This window comes from Neophocaena asiaeorientalis, unplaced genomic scaffold, assembly GCF_003031525.2.
Source record: "Neophocaena asiaeorientalis asiaeorientalis breed wild unplaced genomic scaffold, Neophocaena_asiaeorientalis_V1.1 scaffold582, whole genome shotgun sequence".
Taxonomy (NCBI): Eukaryota; Metazoa; Chordata; class Mammalia; order Artiodactyla; family Phocoenidae; genus Neophocaena; species Neophocaena asiaeorientalis.
Window position 1 is genome coordinate 963,707 of NW_020172996.1, and position 23,511 is coordinate 987,217.

Genomic DNA, 23,511 nt, shown 5'->3' on the forward strand with positions numbered 1-23,511 from the left:
GTCTCTTTTTCATGATGCATAATTATTTTGAGAATCGTTTAAGTTGCTGATAAATATAATTCATTTTTTTCCTGAAAAATATACTGTTTGGATATACCACCCACTGACTGTTTATCCATACATCTGTTAAAGGATGGGTTTTTGTGGATTGTATCCTTTTTGTCTATGACAGATAAGCTTAATAAATTATATGTACGTATGGTTTCATATTCAAAATTCAATGACTATACCCTTTTGTGTGCCATTCACAGTATGGGAGCATTCCAGTTTTCCTGTATTCCTCTCTAGTACTTGGTTGATATGGCTAGTGTTTCAGTATTACCTGTTTAAATGTGTAGAGGTGTCTCACTATGGTCTGATTGCATTTCCCTAATGATTCATGATGTTGAACATTTTTGTGTTTATTTGCCAGGTGTATGTCTTCTTTGATAAAATGTCTGTCTTTTATTAGTAACTGAGAAGGCAAAAATCTGTTGGAGCTTGACTTTTCTTCAATGACTTCGCTGGGTGGAATAAATGTGCTCACATCGTTATTCATCACGTATGTTCCTCATTATTAACATAGTCTCCGTTACTTTAAGTCTAGACACGTATAAAACAACTAACCGAACCTTGATTGTTGTGTTTGCCAATTTCCCTGGTATGAATACTCCAACTGTGAGCAATTCCAAGCAGTGAATATGAAGTTTTTACTGCACCAGAGGCGCAAGAAGCCAAACGCTGAGATGCCAATGTTTGCAGGGGAGAAGGCAGCCAAGCCAGGAGTTAGAAGTCTCAGCTCCACCTTCCTGGAGGCGATGTGCTTGAGATATTTAAGGTATGAAGAGGCAGTGTGGTCTTAGGTGTGAGGAAAGGCCATCAGAGTTAGAGAAAAGGTGAGGTAATTGCTGTGTGCAGGTGTATTTCATTACATGCTTCTTCACAGATGCATGTTCAAAAATGGTGTCCCTGAATGGGACATCACTGGCTCTACTCTTTAATGAGGGAAACAGAGAAGCAACACATGGTCCACCTGCTTATGGCCACCCCACATTCCTCCTCTGTCTTGTTCACTATGGACCCCTGTCTGGAGTGTATGTTCTCTTGACTCTGACCTAACACAGTGAGGTCTAAAGCTTTATTTAGCCTACATCCTTTGGAAGAGCAATAAGACAATGTTAAATAGACCCCAGCTATGGATGCATGAACTTTGTGTCATAGTGACAACCTGGTATCATGTGCCCGTTTGGTTTTGTAGGTTTCGGAAACGTCTGAAATATTATGGCTGTCTGGGACCAGCGAAGACTACATTCCATGGAAATCTGGGTTCGTCTCCTTTAAGAAGCGTGAAACTCCGCCCCCGTCCTCAGAGCCTCCAGGACACTCTTTCCCAAGAGCCCGGGCAGTGAGGCGGGGCTTTTCCTGTAGGCGGGGAGCACCACCCCTTGACAGGTTCTAGAGGCCTGTGAACTGCATTACCCAGAAAAAAACTACGCCAGTTCGTGGGCGCCCCTGGGCCAATGAAGGCTCAGGAAAGAGTCACTTCCGTTCTAGAGGACGGAGTCTGGGCGGCTTTTCCGGCGTCGACTGAGGTCATTTTGTAAACTCGGCTGTGTTCACAGGCGGGGAACTTCGCAACGCTGTGAAGGCCAGAGGTCAGGGAGCCAGGAAGGCGCGGTGCCCGCTTCTCTGAGCTTCGTCTGAGGCTCGGCGTGGGCACTATCCGGCCTGACTCTGTCTTGGGCGGTTGGTGCCGCAGTGTCCGGGCCCCACCTTCACCCACAAACTCCGCTGGCGCCGGCGCAGATGTGTCTGATTCAGGTAAATGCTGCGTCATCCGGGCCCTCCCCCAACTCTTCTCATTCAGCAGTGTTTTATCTGTGTTCTTTTACTAGTGTCCTATAGTTATTATTTGTACCCCCAAAACTTGGCTTTCCGAAGTTTTTTTTTCCCTGCCTGGGAAAAAAAAAATTGCAGAGGACTTCAATGTGCGGTTGAAGAAGCTCTGAGATTAATATCCGTTCACCGCTCAGGCCAAAATTGCTGTATAAATAGGACCTCAGAAGCAGCCTGTGGGGTTCTTCCAAATAATTATCCCCATCCCCAGCAAGTTAATGTATTGGCTGCTGTTTGAAGTAAGCATTTCCTTTCTTTTCTTGATAGTTTTGCCAACTATGTGGAAACTATTTGACATGTCTTGTTTAGTTTCGGTTGTTTTAAAAGTTTTTATGAATGTAATATGTTTTATGATGTGTTTTTCTTCTTTTGCGCAATGTGGTGTGACTTTACCCATGTTTTTCATGGCTATCACTTTGTGGAAGAAAGAGGTGAAACAGGAGGGAAGGGGCAGGGCACAGCCTTTAAAGGAATGACATATCCATAGGACTTGACTAAAACAAACAGGTTTGAACCAATTAGGTCCAAGATGGCGGAAGATTTGATTTCCAGTGGATCTTGAGGCTCATTATACTCCCATTGTAATACATGAGCATGTAAATAACACACCCACCAGCGACCTGCCAGTTCTAAGGCTAACTCTAAAAGGCCAAAAAGTGAGTAGTGGCCCAATTCCTGGAAATACCTGCCCCTTCCCGGGAAGTAGTTGGAATAATCCCACACTCAGCCTGTGAAATTACGTAGAACATAAAAAGTAACCACGTCATATTTTGAGGCCTCTCGCCTTCTGAGATGGCCCACACTCTGTGGAGTGTGTTCCTCGCTAAATAAATCCAATTCTTACCTATCACGTTGTCTCACTGAACTCTTTCTGTGAGGAGACTTCAAGAACCTGAGGTTCATTAAGTCCTGAGACCAGGTGTGTGATATCAAGTAAAGTCCCAATCTGAGTTGCATGGTTTCAGGGGGACCCCTTGCAGGGTCTGAGAGTGGGCACTTGTGTAACACTCGTAAATTAATTGTCCAAGGAGACACACATGCTGACAAAGCAAGAGACTTTATTGGAAAGGGGTGCCTAGGCGAAGAGCAACACAGTAGGGAACCCAGGAGAATTGCTCTGCCATGATGCTCGCAATCTCAGCTTTTATGGTAATAGGGTTAGTTTCCGGGTTGTCTATGGCCAGTTGTTCTGACTCAGGGTCCTTCCTGGTGGTGCACTCACCTCTCAGCCAAGGTGGATTCCATCGTGAGGGGGGTTCTGGGAGGTAGGCAGGACATATCATCTCTTCCCTCTTCCTTTCGGACCCTCCCACATTCTCCCAGTTAGCTTTCAGAGGCAGCACCCCTTTCTTTATCGGAACTTCCTGTTGTGAGACAATTCAGGCAAGTGGTTATCATTGTGCCTGGCCAAGGTGGGCGGTTTCAGTTCCCTAACACATTCATTTTCCTTTCTTGTGCTGTATTCTGTAGATATGAATATATGAGTAAAATGTCTTTATAAGTTCCCCTGTTGAAGGCTCTTCTTTGTTTACGTGTTTCTTTTTTCTTCTTTTTTGGTTTTTGGTCTACTTTCTGTATTTATAGCCATACCTGCCATCTGTTCTTGTGTACATATGTATTTATCTAGCATATATGTTAAAATTTTTATTTAAATGAACATTTCCCCTTTTAATTTTGTTCTTACTAATTTTAACTTAGTTCTTTGAATGAAATTATACATATTTTTCAACTACCCCATTGTTAGATTTTGATACAGACTTATTATACATTACATAAACTCAGTTTTACAGCGTACATACACTTAGAGGGTTTTGGGGTTTTTAAAATAATTTTTATTGGAGTATAGTTGATTTACAATGTTGTGTTAGTTTCAAGTGTACAGCAAAGTAAATCGCTTATAAATATACATATATTCATTCTTTTCTAGAGTCTTCTCCCATATAGGTCATTACAGAGTACTGAGTAGCGTTCCCTGTGCTATAAAGTAAGTCCTAATTAGTTATCTGTTTTATATATAGTAGTGTGTATATATCAATCCCAGTCTCCCAAATTATCCCCCCCTCCCCACTTCCCCCCGGTAACAAGAAGTTTGTTTCTACACCTGTGGCTCTGTTTCTGCTTTGTAAAAGTTTATTTCTATTTTTTGTTTTTTAGCAATATAATCATGTCTTTTTCTGTTTGACTTACTTCAGTCAGTCTCTAGGTCCATCCATGTTGCTACCGATGGCATTATTTTGTTCTTTTTTATGGCTTTTTTATCCAGTGTGTATACGTACCACATCTTTATCCACTCCTCCATTGGTGAACACTTAAGTGGTGAACACTTAGGTTGCTTCCATGTCTTGGCTGTTGTAAATAGTGCTACAGTAAACATTGTGCTGCTTGGTTCTTTTCAGATTGTGGTTTTCTATGGATATATGCACAGGAGTCGGATTGCTGGATTATATGGTACTTCTATATTTAGTTTAAGGAACCTCTATACTGTTCTCCATAGTGGCTGTACCAATTTACATTCCCACCAGCAGTGTAGGAGGGTTCCCATTTTTCCACATCCTCTCCAGCATTTATTATTTGTAGACTTTTTGATGATGGCCATTCTGACCAGTGTGAGGTGGTTCCCACTGTAGTTTTTTTTACATTTCTCTAATAGTAGTGATGCTGAGCATCTTTTCATGTGCATTTGCCCATCTGAATGTCTTTGGAGAAATGTCTATTTAGGTCTTCTGCCAATTTATTAATTGGGTTGTTTGTGTTTTTTTCGATACTGATCTGCATGAACTATTTGATTATTTTGGAAATTAATCCCTTGTCAGTTGCTTCGTTTGCAAATATTTTCTCCCATTTTGCGGGTTGTCTTTTCGTCTTTTTTATGGTTTCCTTTGCTGCGCACAACCTCGTAAGGTTAATTAGGTTCCATTTGTTTTTGTTTTTATTCTCATTACTCTAGGAGGTGGGTCAAAAAAGATCTTGCTGCGCTTTATGTCGAAAGTGTTCTGCCTATGTTTTCCTCTAAGAGTTTTATAGTGTCTGGCCTTCACTTAGGTCTTTAATCAATTTTGACTTTATTTTTGTGTATGGTGTTAGGGGGTGTTCTCATTTCATTCTTTTACATGTAGCTGTCTAGTTTTCCTAACACCACTTATTGAAGACACTGTCCTTTCTCCACTTTACATTCTTGCCTCTTTTGTCATAGATTAGGTGACCATAGGTGTGTGGGTTTATCTCTTGACTTTTTATCTATCCTGTTCCATCAATCTGTATTTCTGTTTTTGTGCCAGTACCAAACTTTTGGTTACTCTTTGTAGTATAGTCTGCAGTCAGGGAGCCTGATTCTTCCAGCTCCGTTTTTCTTTCTCAAGGTTGCTTTGCCTATTCGAGGTCTTTCTGTTTCCATACAAATGGTAAAATTATTTGTTCTAGTTCTGTGAAAAATGCCATTGGTAATTTGTTAGGGACTGCACTGAATCTGTAGACTGCTTTGGGTAGTATAGTCATTTTCACAATATAGATTCTTCCAATTCAAGAACATGGTCTATCTCTCTGTTTATGTCATGTTTGATTGCTTTCATCAGCATCTTACAGTTTTCTGAGTACAGGTCTTTGGCCTCCTTAGGTACGTTTATTTTTATTATTTTAATAAATTTATTTATGTATTTACCTTGGGCTGCATTAGGTCTTTGTTGCTCCACGCAGGCTTTCTCTAGTCGTGCCGAGCAGGGGCTACTTCCTCGTGGTGGTGCGTAGGCTTCTTATTGCAGTGGCGTTTTTTTCTTGTTGCAGAGCACAGGCTCTAGGCATGCAGGCTTCAGTAGTTATGGTACGGGGGCTCAGCTGTTCTGCGGCATGTGGGATCTTCTCGGACGAAGGCTCGAACCCACATCCCCTGCATTGGCAGGTGGATTCTTAACCACTGCGCCACCAGGGAAGCCCCTTAGGTAGGTTTATTCCTAGGTAGTTTATTCTTTTTGTTGCAGTGGCGAATGGGATTATTTCCTTAATTTCTCTTTCTGATCTTTCATTGTTAGTGTATAGGAATGCAAGAGATTTTTGTGCATTCATTTTGTAATCTGCAGCTTTACCAAATTCACTGATGAGCATAGTTTTCTGATAGCATCTTTAGGATTTTCTCTGAGTAGTATCATGTCATCTGCAAACAGTGATAGTTTTACTACTTCCAATTTGCATTTCTTTTCTTTTTGTTCTCTGATTGCCGTGGCTAGAACTTCCGAAACTATTGGCAGGAGTGGACATCCTTGTCTTGTACCTGATCTTTGAGGAAATGCTTTCAGTGTTTCACCATTGAGAATGATGTTAACTCTGGGTTTGTTGTATATGGCCTTTATTATGTTGAGGTAGGTTCCCCCATGCCAACTTTCTGGAGAGTTTTTATCATAAATGAGCTTTGAATTTTGTCAAAAGCTTTTTCTGCATCTATTGAGATGATCATATGGGTTTTATTCTTTAATTTGTTAATACGGTGTATCACATTGATTGATTTGCATATATTGAAGAATCCTTGCATCCCTGGGTAAATCCTACTTGATCATGGTGTATGATCCTTTTAATGTGTTGTCAGTTTGCTAGTATTTTATTGAGGAATTTTTGCATGTATGTTCATCAGTAATATTGGCCTGTAATTTTCTTGTGTATGGGTGGTATGTTTGGTTTTGCTATCAGGGTGATGACCTCACAGAATGAGCTTGGGAATGTCTCCTCTTCTGCAGTTTTTTATAGGTGTTTTCTTTTTAAATGTTTGATAAGTTCTTCTATGAGGCCATCTGGTCCTGGCCTTTCTGTTTGTTGGAAGTTTTTTTCTAAATCAGTTTTAATTTCAGTACTGGTCAGTGGTTTGTTCATATTTTCTTTTTCTTCCTGGCTCAGTCTTGGTAAGTTGTATTTTTCTAGGAATTTGCCTATTTCTTCTAGGTTGTCCATTTTATTGTATATAGTTGCTTGCAGTAGTCTCTTAGGAGCTTTTGTATTTTTGTTGTGTCCGTTTTTATTGATTTGAGCCCTCCCCTGTTGTTCTTGATGACTCTGGCAAGGTTTATGTTTTCAAAAAAACAGCTTTTAGTTTCATTGATCTTTGCTATTATTTGCTTTAGGTGTAAGTAAGATTAGGTTTATTGAAGATTTTTTTGTTTCCTGAGGAAAGATTGTATTGTTATAAACTTCGCTCTTAGAACTGTTTTTGCTACGTCCCATAGTTTTGGATCAGTGTGTTTTCATCATCCTTTGTCTCTAGGTAGTTTTTTTGTTTTTGCGGTACACGGGCCTCTCACTGTTGTGGCCTCTCCCGTTGTGCAGCACAGGCTCCGGACGCGCAGGCTCAGGGGCCATGGCTCACAGGCCCAGCTGCTCCGCATCATGTGGGATCTTCCCATACTGGGGCACAAAACTGTGTCCCCTGCATCGGCAGGCGGACTCTCAACCACTGCACCACCAGGGAAACCCTCTAGGTAGTTTTTGATTTTCTTTCATGTCTTCAGTGATCCATTGTTTTTTAGTACATGTTCAGCATCCATGTGTGGGTTTTTAATAGTTCGTTGTGTAATTTATTTCTAATCTCATATGGACATGGTGCTTGATATGATTTCACTTAAATTTGCCAAGGTTTTCTTTGTGGCCCAGGATGTGTTCTATCCTGGAGAATGTTCTAGGTATACTTGAAAAGAATGTGTATTCAGTTGCTTTTGGATGCAATGTGGTTTAAATATCAATTAAAGCCATCTTGTCTAATGTGTCATTTAAGGCTTGTTTTTCCATATTCTGTGGATGATCTGTCTATTGGTGTAAGTGGGGTGTTAAAGTCCCCCCATCATTGTGTTGCTGTCAGTTTCTCTTCTTACGGCTGTTAGCCTTTTTTGCATTATAGATTGATCCCTTGATCATTCTGCAGAACTTCTTTGTCTCTTGTAACAGTCTTAAAGTCTATTTTGTGTGATATGAGTATTGCTACTTCAGCTTTCTTTGGATTTCATATAGGCAATTTCTTTTATTTTTTCTTCTTCCCATGGCTTGAGGGATCATAGTTCCCCAACTTTGGATTTGTTTTTGTCTGGTGTTCTGTCTTCCTTTCCTTTTGATTTCATCTCTTGTGGTTTGATGATTATCTTTAGTGTTGTGTTTGGGGTTGTTTTTTTTTCTCTTTTTGAACCTATTGTAATTTTTTGGTTTGCAGTCTGCCTGTGTTTTTTTTTTTTCTTTTTGGCTGAGTTGGGTGTTTGTTGCTGTGTGCGGGCTTTCTCTAGTTGTGGCAATTGGGAGCTACTCTTCATTACAGTGTGCAGGCTTCTCATTTACATGGCTTCTCATTGCAGAGCATTGGCTCTAGGCACGTGAGCTCAGTAATTGTGGCTTGGGGGCTCTAGAGTGCACAGTCGGTAGTTGTGGCACACAGGCTTACTTGCTCCATGGCATGTGCGATATTCCCTGACCAGGACTTGAACCCGTGTCCCCTGCATCTATGTGGTTTTTATATAGCAGTGTATGTACGTACAGGATTGTTTTGAGGTGCTGGTGTCTTAATTTCAAATGCAATTCCCATTTCCTGCATTTGTACTCCTCATGGTTGCTGTTTTGATATATTTCGTGTGTGGATGGTTTCCTTCTTTTACTGTCTGTGTTTGCCTTTACTGATGAGCTTTCCTTTTGTGATTTTTCTTGTTTCTAGTTGTGGCCTTTTCTTTTCTGCCTAGAGAAGTTCTTTTAGCACTTTTTGCAAAGTTGGTCTGGTGGTGCTGAATTCTCTTTGCTTTTGCTTGTCTGTCTGTAAAGCTTTTAATTTCTCCATCTAATCTGAATGAAAGCCTTGCTGAGCAGAGTATTGCTGGTTGTAGGTTTTTTCCCTTTCACCACTTTAAATATATATTGTGCCACTTTGGCCTGCAGAGTTTCTGTTCAAAAATCAGCTGATATATAGCCTTATGGTTATCATTCCTTTGTATGTTATTTGTTGCTTTTCCCTTGCTGCTTTTAATATTTTTCCTTTGTGTTTAATTTATATCAGTTTGATTAATATGTGTTTTGGTGTGTTTCTCCTTGGGTTTATCCTGTATGGGACTCTGCACTTCTTGGACTCGGGTGTTTCCTTTCCCATGTTAGGGATGTTTTCGGCTGTAATCTCCTCAAATATTTTCTCAGGCCCTTTCCCTTTCTCTTCTTCGACCCTTATAATGCAAATGTTGGTTTATTAAATGTTGTTATTTCCACCACTCTGTCATCCAGCTCACTTAGTCTTTCTTCTACCTTAGTTATCTGCTATTGAATCCCTCCAGTGTATTTTTAATTTCAGTTATTGTATTGTTCATCAAATCTACCTTTCTTTTAAACATTTCTTGTATCTTCTCCATCTGTTTCCATTTTTTTTCTGAGATTTTGAATCATCTCATTACTCTGAATTCTTTTTCAGGTACAATGTGATTGTACTCTTCAAATAATGCTTATGTATTGTTTTATTTATTTTTGGCTGTGTCAGGTCTTAGTTGCAGCACACAGGATCTTTCATTGAAGCACACGGGCTCAGTTGCCCCACCACAGTATGTGGGATCAAACCTGCATCCCCTGCATTGGAAGGCAGATTTTTAACCACTTGACCACCAGGGAAGTCCTGAATAATACTTATTTTAGTGGAAAATCATAAATGATTAAGCTATCTTGTTAAAATACTTGTTTTAAGGGTGATAAAATGAATCATTGTAAGTGTAAAAAGTTATAATGCTTTGTGAATCCCTAGCAAGATGTTAAGAACTCAATAAGGTATTTCTGTGTTTCTACAATGCAGATGGACTAGAGGTCAAGTCCTATAGCTTGTTGCAGTTCTCTTAAATTTAAAGAGTCAGCAATGATGCCCAGTTATCCCCAACTGCTGGAGGCCCAGCACTTTGATTCTGGCAAGAACCCCTTTTCCAGAGAGTCATTTTCAGTGTGAATTCAGTAAATTGTGCTTCATGATCTCTACCCCTGGAGAAGAAATCTAGTAGAAAATTACAGATAGTCTCTCTGAACAGCTATGGGGGGAAAAAATGGATATTATCAAAGAATATGGTGGTGGATAAGTATAAAAAGTATGCATTCTTGAATCCTATTATGTAATGTTAGCATAATTCCAAATCAGAATTTAATCTATGGATTATGTAAGGTGGAGATTTTTATAAAGTAATAATTTTTAATATAACCAAAGTAAAATTTGAAAAGAACCATTTCCTCCCCAACACAATCCTTTATTCTTCTGGCTCACTGGGCTCCAGTCACACTAGCCTCGTGGATGCTGCTCATACACACCAGACATGACTCTTGATAGAGAGGCTTTGCACTTTTTTGTCCCACTTCTGGACAGCCTTTTCTCAAGGTATCCACGTGACCTTATGGCACAACTCTATAACATTTTCTGCCCTCTTTTACATGCTTTATTTTTCTCTTGAGTATTTGTCTTTGCCTGAAATATTAAATGGTTCACTCAGCAGAACCATTTATGGCCCCTGCACTGGTGTCAGGTGTCTTCATGGACTTGGTGTCTGTAGACCCTAGGTTTTATGGACAGATTCCAATTTTTGGCAGCCAGCGGACTGAGACATGAAAGGTTGTCTTAGGAATGGGGCTAGTATATACAAATGCTTGAGGATGTGATTGTGATGGGAGTGTTCTAGGACTTGTAGGTCTGTTAACAACTGATAAGGACAGAGAGCAAGGGAGGCAGAGTTAGAATGGTAGCACTAGGTTTCTGTTGTGAGAATGATGGTAGACATGTAATGTATGAGGAGGTTCAATAATATACATGTGAGGAAAGTGTGTGAAGTAATTGCCCCAGGCCCTAGTACTAGAAGTATAAGAGAGAAGATGGGGCTAAGTTTGCTTGTGTTTGGGAGACACGTGGGTACACTCAGGCTGTTGTCTTGGAGGAAAGGGAAAGGGCCCTGCATACCAGGCTCACAGATTACATGGTATCTATCTGTCCACCTGCCTGTTGTTGCTCAGGGTTGTACATACTGATCAAGGAAGCATGAAGAGTTATTGGGCCCCACTGCCCTCTAAGTCACAGAGCTGGGGTGGATGGTGAACCCAGAGTGAGTACAGGCTGGGGTTAAAAGTACTTATGGGGTCCTGGGGAGAGAGGCTGCTTATGTACAAATCTGTCGCATCATCACAGGGCCCTGTGACCTTTGAGGACGTGGCTGTGTACTTTTCCCAGGAGGAAGAAAGCTTCTTGATGAGGCCCAGAGATTCCTGTACCGTGATGTGATCCTGGAGCCCTTTGCACTTGTTGCATCATTGGGTAAGGCCTTCCCCCCTATCCCAGCATCCTGGGCAGGTCTCTGCCTTTCCCTTTTCCAAAGGCAAGTCTGTTTTTTCACAGCTAGACAGTGACCACATCTCTATTACTGCTTCCCTCTCATCTGTGTTGTTGGTGCCAAGGCTGAATGAGTATGACCTCCTTTCAGAAGTATCCCCCAGTACCAGCAGCTCTGAAGTTTTTTCAGTGAAGTTTTTCTGGGTCATAAGACTTGGAATTAGTTCAGTGGGTTCCATTAGTCTCAGCCACTCCCTGCTAAGTTGAGTCTGTAGACCCACACACCTCTGTGCTCTAGGTTCTGCCCCCTTCCAGCTGATATTTCCTGGGCCCTGACTGTACCAGGAATTGTTGGGGATCCAGCAGGGTCACTGGTTCATTTTGTGACACTGTTTTTCTTTCCTCAGGTTTTTTGGGGGATTGGTTGTTCTCCTGGGCTAGTACTGACTGTTCACCTGTCCTGTCTTTCCCTTAGAACTTGCTTTTCTAGGTTCCATGTTGTTGTCCAACTGGAGCTGGGAGGTGAACCCTGGGACATGACAGAATGGACATGACTCCAAGCCCCAGCATGAGGGGTTCAAAGTGGGCTTGGCTCCATTGATTTGGCATCAGGGGTTCAAATTATATCAGGATCATGTCCTGTGCCCCACAGTGTTTTGGTGCCAAAGCCAGTGACTATGTACCTCATTTCTGTGTGCACTCCCCCCAACACTGTGTCATTTCTCTGCTTTCAGTTTGTTGGTATGGAGCAGAGCACAAGGAGATAACTTTTGAGAAGAATGTTTCTGTAGAAGTGCCATGAATATACTTCAGAGACCTGTCCATCCAAAGTCCTGTCCCTGCAAGATGTGTAGCCTGGCCTTAAACAGTAAGTTTGCCTCTAGGTGAAGACCTGGGAACAACTCCTGGCCAGAAACTGTGTGTGTCAGGTGTGAAAAATTTCACCAGCATAGTGGAGGGAATCTCTTTAGAAGAGACAGGGTAAGGCCTTTATGAGGAGCCACATAGTCCATGCATCCAAGAACTCCTTCATGTGCCAGGAGGCTGGGAAGGATTTCCCTGGTACCTCTGGCCTTCTCCAGCACCAGGTCACTCCACAAAAGGATGCTGACTGCACAGCAGTGTTTCACAATGGTCAAAGTCTCTATAAGTGCCATGAGTGTGGGAAAGCCTACCTGTGGATGTATAGGCTTGCAGAGCATGAGAGAGTCCACACAGGAGAGAGGCCTTAAGAATACAGTCACACTAGAGGAAAAAAACACATGCATGCACTAAATATGGAGAATTCTTCAGCCAAAACACCCAGCTTACTGAACACCAAACAGGTCACACCACAGAAAAAGACCATGAGTGCAGCACATGTAAGAAAGCTTTCGGCCAAAGGTCTAATAACCTCATCCACCAGAGTTCATACTGGAGAAAGACCTTGAGATGAGATGAGGAGAGTAGCAAATGAGCTGTCTCCTTAGTTAATACATCATACTGAATAGGCTTTGTGAGGGACTCATCAACAGAAGTTGAATGCCATAACTGAACCCTAGGGTGCAGATTACCTGTCAGTACGAGGTTTGTAGGAAGCTTTTCAGGAGCTATGCTCTACTTTCTGACTTACTGTCACTGTGAGTTTCTTACCTTTTCCAAGTGGCAGATCCCCATACTGGGACTCAGTCATCTAAGTGTGATCAGGGTAGGTAGCCTTTTGTGCTCTCGTATCCTCTGTAGAAAAGCATGGATTCCCTGAGCACGTGGGTTTGTCATTCTCTTCCATCAACTGGCTAGGACAGGGACAGAGGAACAGGTTTTGTGGGTGTTCCAAACTTAGTATACCTCACTGGGGGTAGTATCATGGCAGAGAATAGTTTTCACTCCAGTTCTGGCCCATTTTGATCGTTGTCCAAGGCCTTCTGGGGTAGAGTGCAGGGCTCTCTGTGGGACTAAATTTAACAGGGAATTATAGGGAGAGAGTACCAAAGAAGAAGGAATAAAATATAAAATTGCATTCATGTATGTTCCCACCACTGTGGCTGTTTTGCATTAAGGTTTTTGCAGAAACCTCCTGAGCCTCAGTCAGTGTCAGACTGAGTAACATAAGGTTTTAGGATTCCCTCAGCTTATCTCAAGGCCATTTGATGCATAGTGAAAACAATGGGGAATGAGTGTGGAAATCGTGTAGTACAGGCATATGATTTCCCAGGCAGAGTTCTTGGATAACTTAAGTGGAAACACTTTTCAAGGACTCCCCTGATGGCACGGTGGTTAAGAATCCACCTGCTGCAGGGCACAGGGGTTCAAGCCCTGGCCTGGGAAGATCCCACATGCCTCAGAGCAACTAGGCCTGTGTGCCACAACTACCAGAGCCTGTGCTCTGCAACGAGAGGCCACCACACCACAACAAAGAGTAGCCTCTGCTCACCACAGCTAGAGAAAGCCCAGGCACAGCAACAACGGCCCAACACAACCGAAAATAAAATAAAATTTAAAAAACCTTTCATTGCTCACTAGTCTTCAAGGATGGGGTTGTGGTTTGCCAGAGGAGTTCTACTGAAAAGGAGATTCAGAGTAAGATTCAGGGGGATCCTTGGCTCCTGCAAGGCACATGGCACACACACACCCCAATTTCAGATTTTTATGTGGAGCCCAAATTTAATTGAGCTGTATATGGGCATGTATTGAATTTGAACATACCTCATAACAGCTTGATTAAATTTTGATACATGTAAACCCCCAGAACCAGTGTCAATAACTGTCATAATTACAAACATCCACCATCACTGCCACACCCACCTTTGAACACCCCCTCACAACTCCCAGGCAACTACTATTTTTTCCCCTTCAGTTAGTGTTTTCTAGACTTTTAATATCATTGGGGTCTTTTATGTTTCATATTTTTTTTTTTGCCACATCACACACCATGGGGCATCTACCCCAACCAGGGATTGAACCTGTGGCCCCTGCAGTGGAAGTACAGAGTCTTTACACCCCTGGACCAGGGAAACCCCTGGTTTCATATTTCAAAACGAATGAATAGGGTTGTATCCTTTTTGCCTTCTAACACAGTATGGGAACCTTCCATCCCCTGTGTTCCTCACGAGTAGTGGGTTGGTATGGTTACTGTTTTGAATATACCTTTTTTTTTTTTTTTGTGGTACACGGGGCCTCTCAGTGTTGTGGCTTCTCTCCCGTTGTGGAGCACAGGCTCTGGACGTGCAGGCTCAGCTGCCATGGCTCATGGGCCCAGCCACTCTGCAGATCTTCCCGGACTGGGGCACAAACCCGTGTCTCCTGCATCGGCAGACACTCAACCATTGCACCACTAGAGAAGCCCCTGAATATTAGCTGTTTTTAAAGTGTGGATACATACCTCACTGTGGTCTGATGCATTTCCCTAGTGATTCATGATGTTGAACATTCCTGTGTTCATCTGCCAGGTGTATTGTCTTCTTTGATTAAATGTCTTTTTATTAGTAACTGTGGAGAGAATAAAAAGAAATGTGTTGCAACTTGAGTTTTCTCAGTGACTTTGCTGGATGGAATAAATGTTTAGTGCCCCACATGTAGTCCTTATTAACATAGTCTCCATTACTGTAAGTCTAGCACCTATTTTGTGTTTGCCATCTAGCACCTATTTTGTGTTTGCCAATTTCACTGGTATGAATACTCCAACTGTGGGGCGTTTCACACTGAACAGGTTATTTTACTGAACCAGAGGTGCAAGAAGCCAAACAGTGGGATGTCAAAGCTTGCCGGAGAGGAATTTCATCACAAGGCAGCAAGCCAGGAGACAAAAGTCTCACAGCCACCTTCCTGGAGGTGAGGTGCTGTGGGGACGGCAATCAGAGAAAAGGTGAGGCAGTAGTCAGTGTGTACAGCTGTATCTGCATTACAGGCTTCTGTTCTTCACACATAGCTGGACAAGAGCTGACTCCAATTTCCTAAAAAACAACTGAGGCTCCCTTCCCTACAGTGCCCCCACCCTGTCAGAGATGTTTTCTACAGTGGGGGTTCCCTGCTGGTCCAGTGCTAAAGAATCCACCTTCCAATATAGGGGATGAGGGTGATACAATCCTTGGTCAGGGAACTACGATCCCACATGCAGTGGCAACTAAGCCTACATGCCACAAACTGAGCCCACTCCACAACTAGAGAAGAGAAAACCTACATGGCCCAACTAGGGAGGAAGCTTGGAGCACATGCACGTAGGAGAAAAAAAACCCCACCCAAGTGAGCTTAACCAATTAAGGCAATTCACCAGCGAGGATGATATTCCCTTTTTAAAATAATCCTAGCTCAAGAAGTTGTTAGTCATCAGCTTCTGTTAACCCTATGGGGCACAGTTTCAAGGTCACCCACTGCGGACTGGGGAACACATGCAATAGCACTCCTTTCTACTATTCCCTTATACAGATGCCCATAAATAAGGTTGAGGACATAGATAATAAATACCAACATGTGTTAAAACAAGGGTACGAGTTTTGAGTATTTTTACTTGACCTGCATAAAGGATTACATCACAGGCCTGTGTTGTCCAATGTGTATTCATTCATTTGAAAGAAACGTTTGGCAGAGTGGCCCGACTCTTGGGAGATAATCTCTAAGCCCTTGAAACATTTGGACTAATAAGAGTGTGTGTTTAGCCAGCGCCTTGCGCCATGCTAGCTAATTTATATTAATAATTTGACATGCCAGTGGGTAGGGGAGCCTTAGGGTCTCTCTGTAGCTGTTTGACATTCAGAGAAGCTAGAAAGTTCAGCCACACAGGTGTCCCTTGTGCGTGACATACTAAAAAAAGCCTGTATAATACCTGGTCTTGTGTGAAGTCCCCCCTTAACAGTACACTTCATATTGTCACCCAGGATGCTGTGAGGCCTAAGTGACAGGGCCCAGGAAACTGGCAATGTGGTCCCTCTGTGCCATCTTTCCTGGTTTTCATCTGTATCCTTTCACTGTAACAGATCATTAGCCCTTAATTTATAATAGCTTAACCTGAATGTGGTCTCCCACATTCCAGAACGTAATTGTGCTTTTTAAAAAGCTTCGTTACCTATAATCAACTTAAAAATAAAACGCATTTTAAGTGCAGGGTTTGAAAAACATTGGCACACGGTTACACTTCTGAAACCAAAGGTTTTGTCCTAGCCATTTGTAATTAATCCCCCCTTTAAGAGCCTACAGAATTGATACTAGAAAATACTCTTCCGTCTTGCAATAGCCGTTGTTTTAGGATCTCCCAACGTTTCTCAATTCACCTGTATTGGATCTGATACTGTTTGACACGGTGACCAATGTTGGGGGAGATAATAAAACAAGACCTTCTCCACAAAGTAGAGAAAAAACATACTTCGCTCTATGAGCGCGAAACTAAACTGTGATGCACCTCACAGACAACCCACTGAAGACATTATAAAGACAAACCGCACCCCTTCATGATACACCAAGCAGACACAGCCCATTCAACGCAAGCACCAAGTTAAACACTCACTTGCCTTCAGGTGAGAGGACTTGACTGCCCCATTTGTTAGTTTTATCCTAAATGTGCCTGGGAATTCGAGTGATGCTCTGCAGGAGCTCTTCACCTTTATTCGAAGCAATCCTAGAACTTCCCCATCCGTGTCTTTATAACCGGAAACGTAGGACCCGACGCCTACCGCAGCAACTGAGATCTTCCTTGATATTTTCTTTCCAAAGAGGTGGCTCCAGACCTTAAAAAAATAAAAAAATAAACTCCTTGGCTGTGATTGAAATGTTTGCTTTACTTCTTGAGGAGTAGAGGAAGGCCTTCAGAGCTGGAGAGCAGGGCTGCATCACTAATTCCCTTGTGAAGAAAACGACAGAACCTGCTGACGGCCCCCCTTCTACCCCCGACCCCGGGGGCAGAGGCGGCCCGGCTTGCCCTACCTGGTTCGCCCGCAGGCAGTGCGGGGCCGGCAGGGCCGGCCGGCCTCTGAATCAGGACCCAGGAAAACCCCACGGGGGAACCTTTGCAGACCGGGCCACGCGAGCCCGCGGCCGAACGGCTCACGCCCTCCTCGGGCCTCCCCACCCGGCCCGGTTCCCACCTCCGGACCCGGGAGACCCCCTTCCTGCTCCCTTCGGCAACCGGAGGGGACCCAGCCTCTTCCCTGTAAGTCTGCAGGTACAACCTCCGGAGAGAGCACTAAGCGCGCCCGCCCGGCAAGACCGGAATGATCCCGCCAGCCCCGCCGACCTCCCGGAACTCTGCCTCGGGCATCGCGGCCGAATCCCTTCCCCTGCAGACGTCGCCCGAGCTCCGGCCGGGAAGGGACAAAATAAACGTGGCCGCCAGGTGGCGCCCGACAACCGGCGGGAACATTAGAGGGACGGATCTGGATCGCTGGCCGGCGAGGGCGCACTGCCGGCCGCCCGGATGCCCGACCTCGTTAAGTCCCGGCCCACCTCCGAGCTGGTCTCATGGCCACGTGTTACAAACTCCCAGCTATAGCATGTGTGTTTTTGCTTCCTGCCCACTAGTGGAGGTCACTACCTAGTTCTTCCCGCCACCGTGGTCATAAAGGCACAGCCCCAGTTCCTCTCTGCTTCCTGACACCTGCATGTGACAGTCTTCATGTGGCCTTACGTGGCCTGCTGTGCCTGTCGTTTCCTTGGGGAACTTTCAATGGCAGTAGCCTCTCCTGTCCTCACTCAGTCACCTCCGTAAATTAAAATCCCGGGAGCACATTTTTACACAGTTGTAAAACTGACGAGGATTATTTAGCTTTTCGAAAGCTTTATGTATGTCTCAAAGGGACAGAGAAAGAATTCAGAATTAGAAGTTTGCTAACGTTAATGCTCTAAGAAAAGAGATTGGAGGAGATTCATGGCACAAAGCTCCAAATACCCAACATTCCGAAAAGGTTACGGTGAATCCCAGTGAACAAGATAACACACTGTGAGCAAACAACCCAGTGCCTGCTTGCTTGCAGATTTTGGCAACCTACAGTAACATTTTCCAAGCCGGTCCTTTCTTGAATATGCATGCCCCCCAGGCTTAATATTTCAGTCCAGTGCTTTGAGAGCTATCTCCCTGTCTCCTTACTTGTCACAAGTAATAAATGCTTCTGCTTTAACTGAAAGTACTTGGTGTGTTCACTGGCTATGCACCCCAAGGGAAGGACCCACTGAGTCCGGTAACAATAATGATACACCTCAGCACAACTTGGAGGCCCGTGCACAGGCATCCTGGGGACACTGTGATGAGGTCTGCATGCTGACACCCCTCAACAAGCCTACGCACACACATGCATTACACCACGTCCACAAGAGAAAAGACGTGATAGTCATGAGACACGCAACCAGTGTATGTGACACACATTAGAGGCTTGTGGGAATAGAGAGAGGCGCTGAACTACCACACCAGGTATGAGGACACAAATGCACAAATGCTCCAGGGAGACTTGTGAGACAAGCATGGGACAGGGAGGCCCAAAAGCCCAGTGTGTGGATATACACACAGGATCACACAATCATGCACGTGGACCGAGTGTGACAGGTGGTTTCAACCTGGCTGGGAGATAACCCCTGCTCTTCCCCATCCTAGCACCATCCCTGCAGGTTTGATGATGTGCCGATGGCAGCCAGAACAGGAGCCGGGTGCTCATCTTGCCACAACCTGCAGTCTCACACGTTTGAAGACCGAATGTAAACACTAAAGGTCAAGTAATGGAAGCAAATCAGCCCAAGCTCTGGTAGCAGAAACCTATATCCGAAATGCCTGCTAACAAGGCCCAGGAATCACAGTCTGAAGGGGATAGAGTTGGGGGAGGTTATGGTCTCTACTGGAGGGTCAGTATGCGTTGAGGAAGTTTCAGGGACAGCGGATCAAGGATGGTTTGGCGAAGGGAGGAATTATTTCCCTGGATTGTTAGCCATTGTTTGGGAAGTTTGTATTTTACCCGGAGGGGTGAGGACGATCATGTAGCTGTGTTGTCATCCCAGGTGAGTCCTAAGTCTTTCCTCTTCCTGGTGTTTCTTGAAGTCTTTACTCCTGAGTAGACAGGCGTTTCTAATTTTCTATGTGCTGAACTGCAACTACAACAAAGACAATAAAACACTAGCTAAGTGAAATTCAGAAAAACGAACATGGAAAAGAAAGCTCATTGCTTAATTTTATAAAAGTTTCTTGGCTGTCCGGCAGATCTCTCATTTCAACAGCACTTGGACTGAACAGACCCAGGGGGGCCCCTTCCTCCAGACTCTGACCACCCTCCAAGCTTTTTTCCAGTCACAACCTTGGAATCACCCACTCAGCTCTCCTCGCCCTCCGGGACCAGCCAACACCATTTTCTGAGCTTAGCTCCTTACTGCCGACCAAGCATGAGCTCCCAGATTCGTCACGATTACTCCGCCAGGTGGAGGCCGCAGTCACCCACCTGGTAACGTGCATCTGCCGCTCTCCCACACCTACCTGTCTCTGCGCTTCTCTTCCGACCCGACGCAGCAGCTCGCGAGGGCCAGAGACATCGTTTCGCGAACTGGCCGAGGAGAAGCCGGAGGGCCCGAGCTCAGTGGAAAAGGCAAAAGCAGCGCCGTGGCCACGCCCTCTTCCAGGACGTGCTGAAGCCGTTCCAAGAGCAGTGGGTAAAGCCCAGGACGCCGTGGAAGCCGCCCGGCTGACGGAGAAGAACCTGCGCCAGGCCCTGTGGGTCCGCAGGCCCTGGGCTCTGCCCGCGCAGACTCCACCTCTGGACTTCCTGGAGCCACTTCCTGGATGAGCAGGTGAAACTCATCAAGAAGATGGGCGACCGCCTGACCAACCTCCGCAGGCTGCTCGGCCCCCAGGCTGGGCTGGGCGAGTGTCTCTTCCAAAGGCTCAGCCTCAAGCACCACTAGGAGCCCCTGGAGCCCAGCGGCCTGTGAGCCCTTCTGGGGTCAGGGCTTCTCCCTGAAGCCTCTCCCTGAAGCCACTGGGCAGATTGTTAACCACCCTGGAGCCCTCTCCAAGCCTTGGGCCAAATGGAAAAAATAGCGCTTTTTGCAGGGGAAAAAAAGTTTCTGTGAAGTATTGTAAAGTGACTGGAACTTTAACAGGCAAACCAGGATGCATACAGGTAGCCACGCATGGGTTTCACCGTTACTACTGTGGTCTTATTCTCAGGATGCTCTTATCAGTCAGGTTGTGTTGAAATTCCTCCCTTGGGACTGTCTTTGGGGCTAATTTCAAAGCTGCATGAAATAATCAATATGACCTTTGGTTTAAAAAAATGTACTGTCCAGTTGAGCCCTCCTTGGAGCCTTTTGTATAATCAAATACATACTTTTGTGTTGCCAAGGTGGACACGAACCCTTTATGTTTTGTTTTATCCAATATTGTTATTGCACACACAGCTCTCAGTGAGAAAAAACATCATTTTTTCCGCTAAATTTATAATGTTTTGAGAATAGCTTTGTGGTTCCTGTATTCTGTAGGAAAGTAAGTTGCGTTTTGAAGACACTACCCTCCTATATCTCCTCTCAAGATAATTGTCTGGGTTGTAGCTGTAGCTGTACATGAATCTGAGCCTTGGGATCCATGAGAGTCGGAGAATCCACTCTCAGGAAACAATTCTTGGTTCAAAGCAGAGGGTTATTCTTTCCATAACTGGGAGCTCCCTGGGACAAGGTGGCCCATAAAGGGACCTGGGCCCCAAACTGCAAGACATATGAGATGCATCCCAGTGGGTGAAGGACCCACTAGGGTTCATTCTCTCACCATCCAGTTTTCTCTGCCTTGTCTTCATATCTGTGGCCACTCAGAGGGTCTGGCTGTGGCCTTGCTGCTCCACCCACCGAGCACTGTGTTCTGAGTAGTGGGATGACATGGATGACAGAGATATGGGTCCTGCCCTTGAGCAGGGAAGGAGCTCGTCATTAAGTATGGTACACACATGTGAAAGCAGGTGCATGCAGTGAAACAATTCTACTGCTATGACAGAAATGTATCCTGAGTTCATGAGTGAGAGAAGGGTTGAATCTTGGAGTCATGGGACAGGTGAGCAGGGTAGTGTTCCCTGGTGTCTGAGAGCTTTGATTCTGGGGATAGAGCGGAATTCAAACCCTTCTAAGCTCTGCTGATGGTCCTGGGTCGGGTGACTCTGAGGGTGGAAAAATCAACCCAACCATTACAAGTCAATCAAATATACTCACTAAGAAGGGCAATCTCCACAAGCTGCCTGCAGAAGCCAGCTGGAGTCCTCTTTTCCAGAACTGGGTAATATCCCACCCAAAACAATCAGTGGGAAGTGAATGAGATACCCCAAAAGTCAAGAGACGGGTGAGTCCTCCAGATGAAGGGAGGAAGCATAGCTTCCTGCCTCCCGAGCACTGTAAGGATGATTCATACACACCGCGGCACCCTGCTGTGTGGCAGAGGAGGGAAGGCTAACGTAACAGATACTGGTAACAACTTATTTCTGGCAAGGACTCCAGGCAGGTCCGGAAGTGCAAGGTGTTATCATGAAAGCTTCCAATATACTTGGTACTTAAGAGAATCTTCCTGGCATGTCTGGAGGCATGAAGTTCAATTTATGGCTGAGTTCTCTTTCACAAAGACTAATCTCCAAATGTCGCTCTGTAATTACGTAGAACAAGGAAACAGCATGTTGCCTGCACTCCGAAGATGTTTCTCCGATTTAAATTTACCAGTGCTGTTTGAGTTTAGACTAATAGCTGAATAACTTTCAACATTCACTGCATTCCTAACACTCTTCTGGGTTTGTAGTTGTTTTGTAAGATTTAAATGTTCTTGATGACACTTGGGTAGATAAAAAGAATTCTGTTACCTAGGGCTTAGGATGAGACAAGGGCATCAGGCAGGGCACACAACAGGCTGTACAGGGACACAGTAAGTAACCTGGGGCTGTAGGGAGCACCCTATACATAGCAGGTGGTCTGGGGCTACCTAGGTTTCCCAGGCTCCCCATGGATGACCTAGCTGGAATAATTTCATGGGGTCAGGGGCATACAGGCTGTCTCCAGTTGCCTGGTATCCTGGCCCTGGGACATAAGGGATGGTGTCCAGAGTGTGAGTGCCTGATATAGACAGTGATTGGTTGTGGTCTTAATCAGCTGCTGCTCTAAAAGAGGAAATGACTAACATCATGCCAGGGACTCAAAACTGAAATATAACTAATAAGGAGCTACTGTCTAACACAGGGAACTCTACTCAAAACTCTGTAATGGTCTATATGGGAAAAGAATCTAAAAAAGAGTGGATATATGTATACGAATAACTGATTCACTTTGCTGTACACCTGAAACTAACACAACATTGTAAATTAACTACATTGTAATAAAAATTTTAAAAAAGCAAAAACAAAACACTGGTACTGCCATAAACACAAAACTTTAGGCCAATGAAACAGAACAGAGTGCCCAGAACTGGAAGCCAGTATATTTGATCAAATAATCAACAAGAGTGCCAACGCAATTCAATGGGAGGAGGACAGTCTCTCCAACAAATTACAGTGGATATCTGCATTCAAATGAATGAAGTTGGACCTTTACCTTACACCACACCCAAAAATGAGCTCAAAATAAACAAAGACCTGACAGTATGATGTAAGCTCAAAAACTCTTAGATGAAGACATAGGGGAAAAGCTTCATGACATTGGATTTATAACTTCTTGGCATTGACATGAAAAGCATAGGAAACAAAAGCAAAAATAAGGGTACAAACTTCTGTGCAAAGGACACAATCAACAGAGTGAAATGGCAAGCTACTGAATGGAAGAAAAGCATTTGCAAATCATATATTTGATAAGTGGTCAGTATCCAGATTATATAAAGAACTGCTAAAACTCACCAATAAGAAAAATTTTAAAGGGGTAAACATAGAGATTTTTACAAAGAATATACACAACTGGCCAAGAAGACATGATCATTAATCATTAGGGAAATACTAAACAAAACTACAGTGAGGGGACTTCCCTGGTGGTCCAGTGGTAAAGAATCCACCTTGCAATGCAGGGGATGTGGGTTCGATCCCTAGTTGGGGAACTAAGATCCCAAATGCCACAGGGCAACTAAGCCCACGCATCACAACTACTGAGCTTGCGCTCCTCAACTAGAGAGCCCGCATGCTGCAAACTACAGAGCCCACACGCTCTGGAGCCTGCATGCCACAACTATACAGCCCACATGCTCTGGAGCCCACGCGCCACAACTAAAGAACAGAAAACCTGCACACCACACCTAGAGAGAAGCCCACGGGCCACAATTAGAGAAGAGAAAATCTGCGTGCCACACTAGAGAAGCCCGTGCGCCACAACAAAGAGCCCGCATGCTGCAACTAAGACCCGACGCAGCCATGAAAAAGAAAAAATAATATAAAATAAAATAAACAAAACTACAG

General features: G+C 44.2%; 1 long non-coding RNA gene and 1 pseudogene across 2 annotated transcripts; one reads left to right on the forward strand and one right to left on the reverse strand.

Moving 5' to 3' along the window:
* Positions 1 to 8,996: 8,996 nt before the first annotated feature.
* Positions 8,997 to 12,430, forward strand: LOC112398004 (zinc finger protein 548-like; annotated as a pseudogene).
* On the reverse strand, positions 11,647 to 21,725 carry LOC112398006 (uncharacterized). 2 transcript variants are annotated; one of them, XR_003002906.1, is made up of 5 exons: positions 19,587 to 21,725; positions 19,075 to 19,210; positions 16,644 to 16,863; positions 14,526 to 14,632; positions 11,647 to 12,939 (listed from the first exon to the last, which is right to left on the reverse strand). It is a non-coding gene; the product is annotated as an uncharacterized LOC112398006 (long non-coding RNA). The 2 variants fall into 2 exon arrangements; XR_003002905.1 differs by lacking the exon at positions 19,587 to 21,725 and having other exon boundaries at positions 11,647 to 13,098; positions 19,075 to 19,586.
* Positions 21,726 to 23,511: the final 1,786 nt, after the last annotated feature.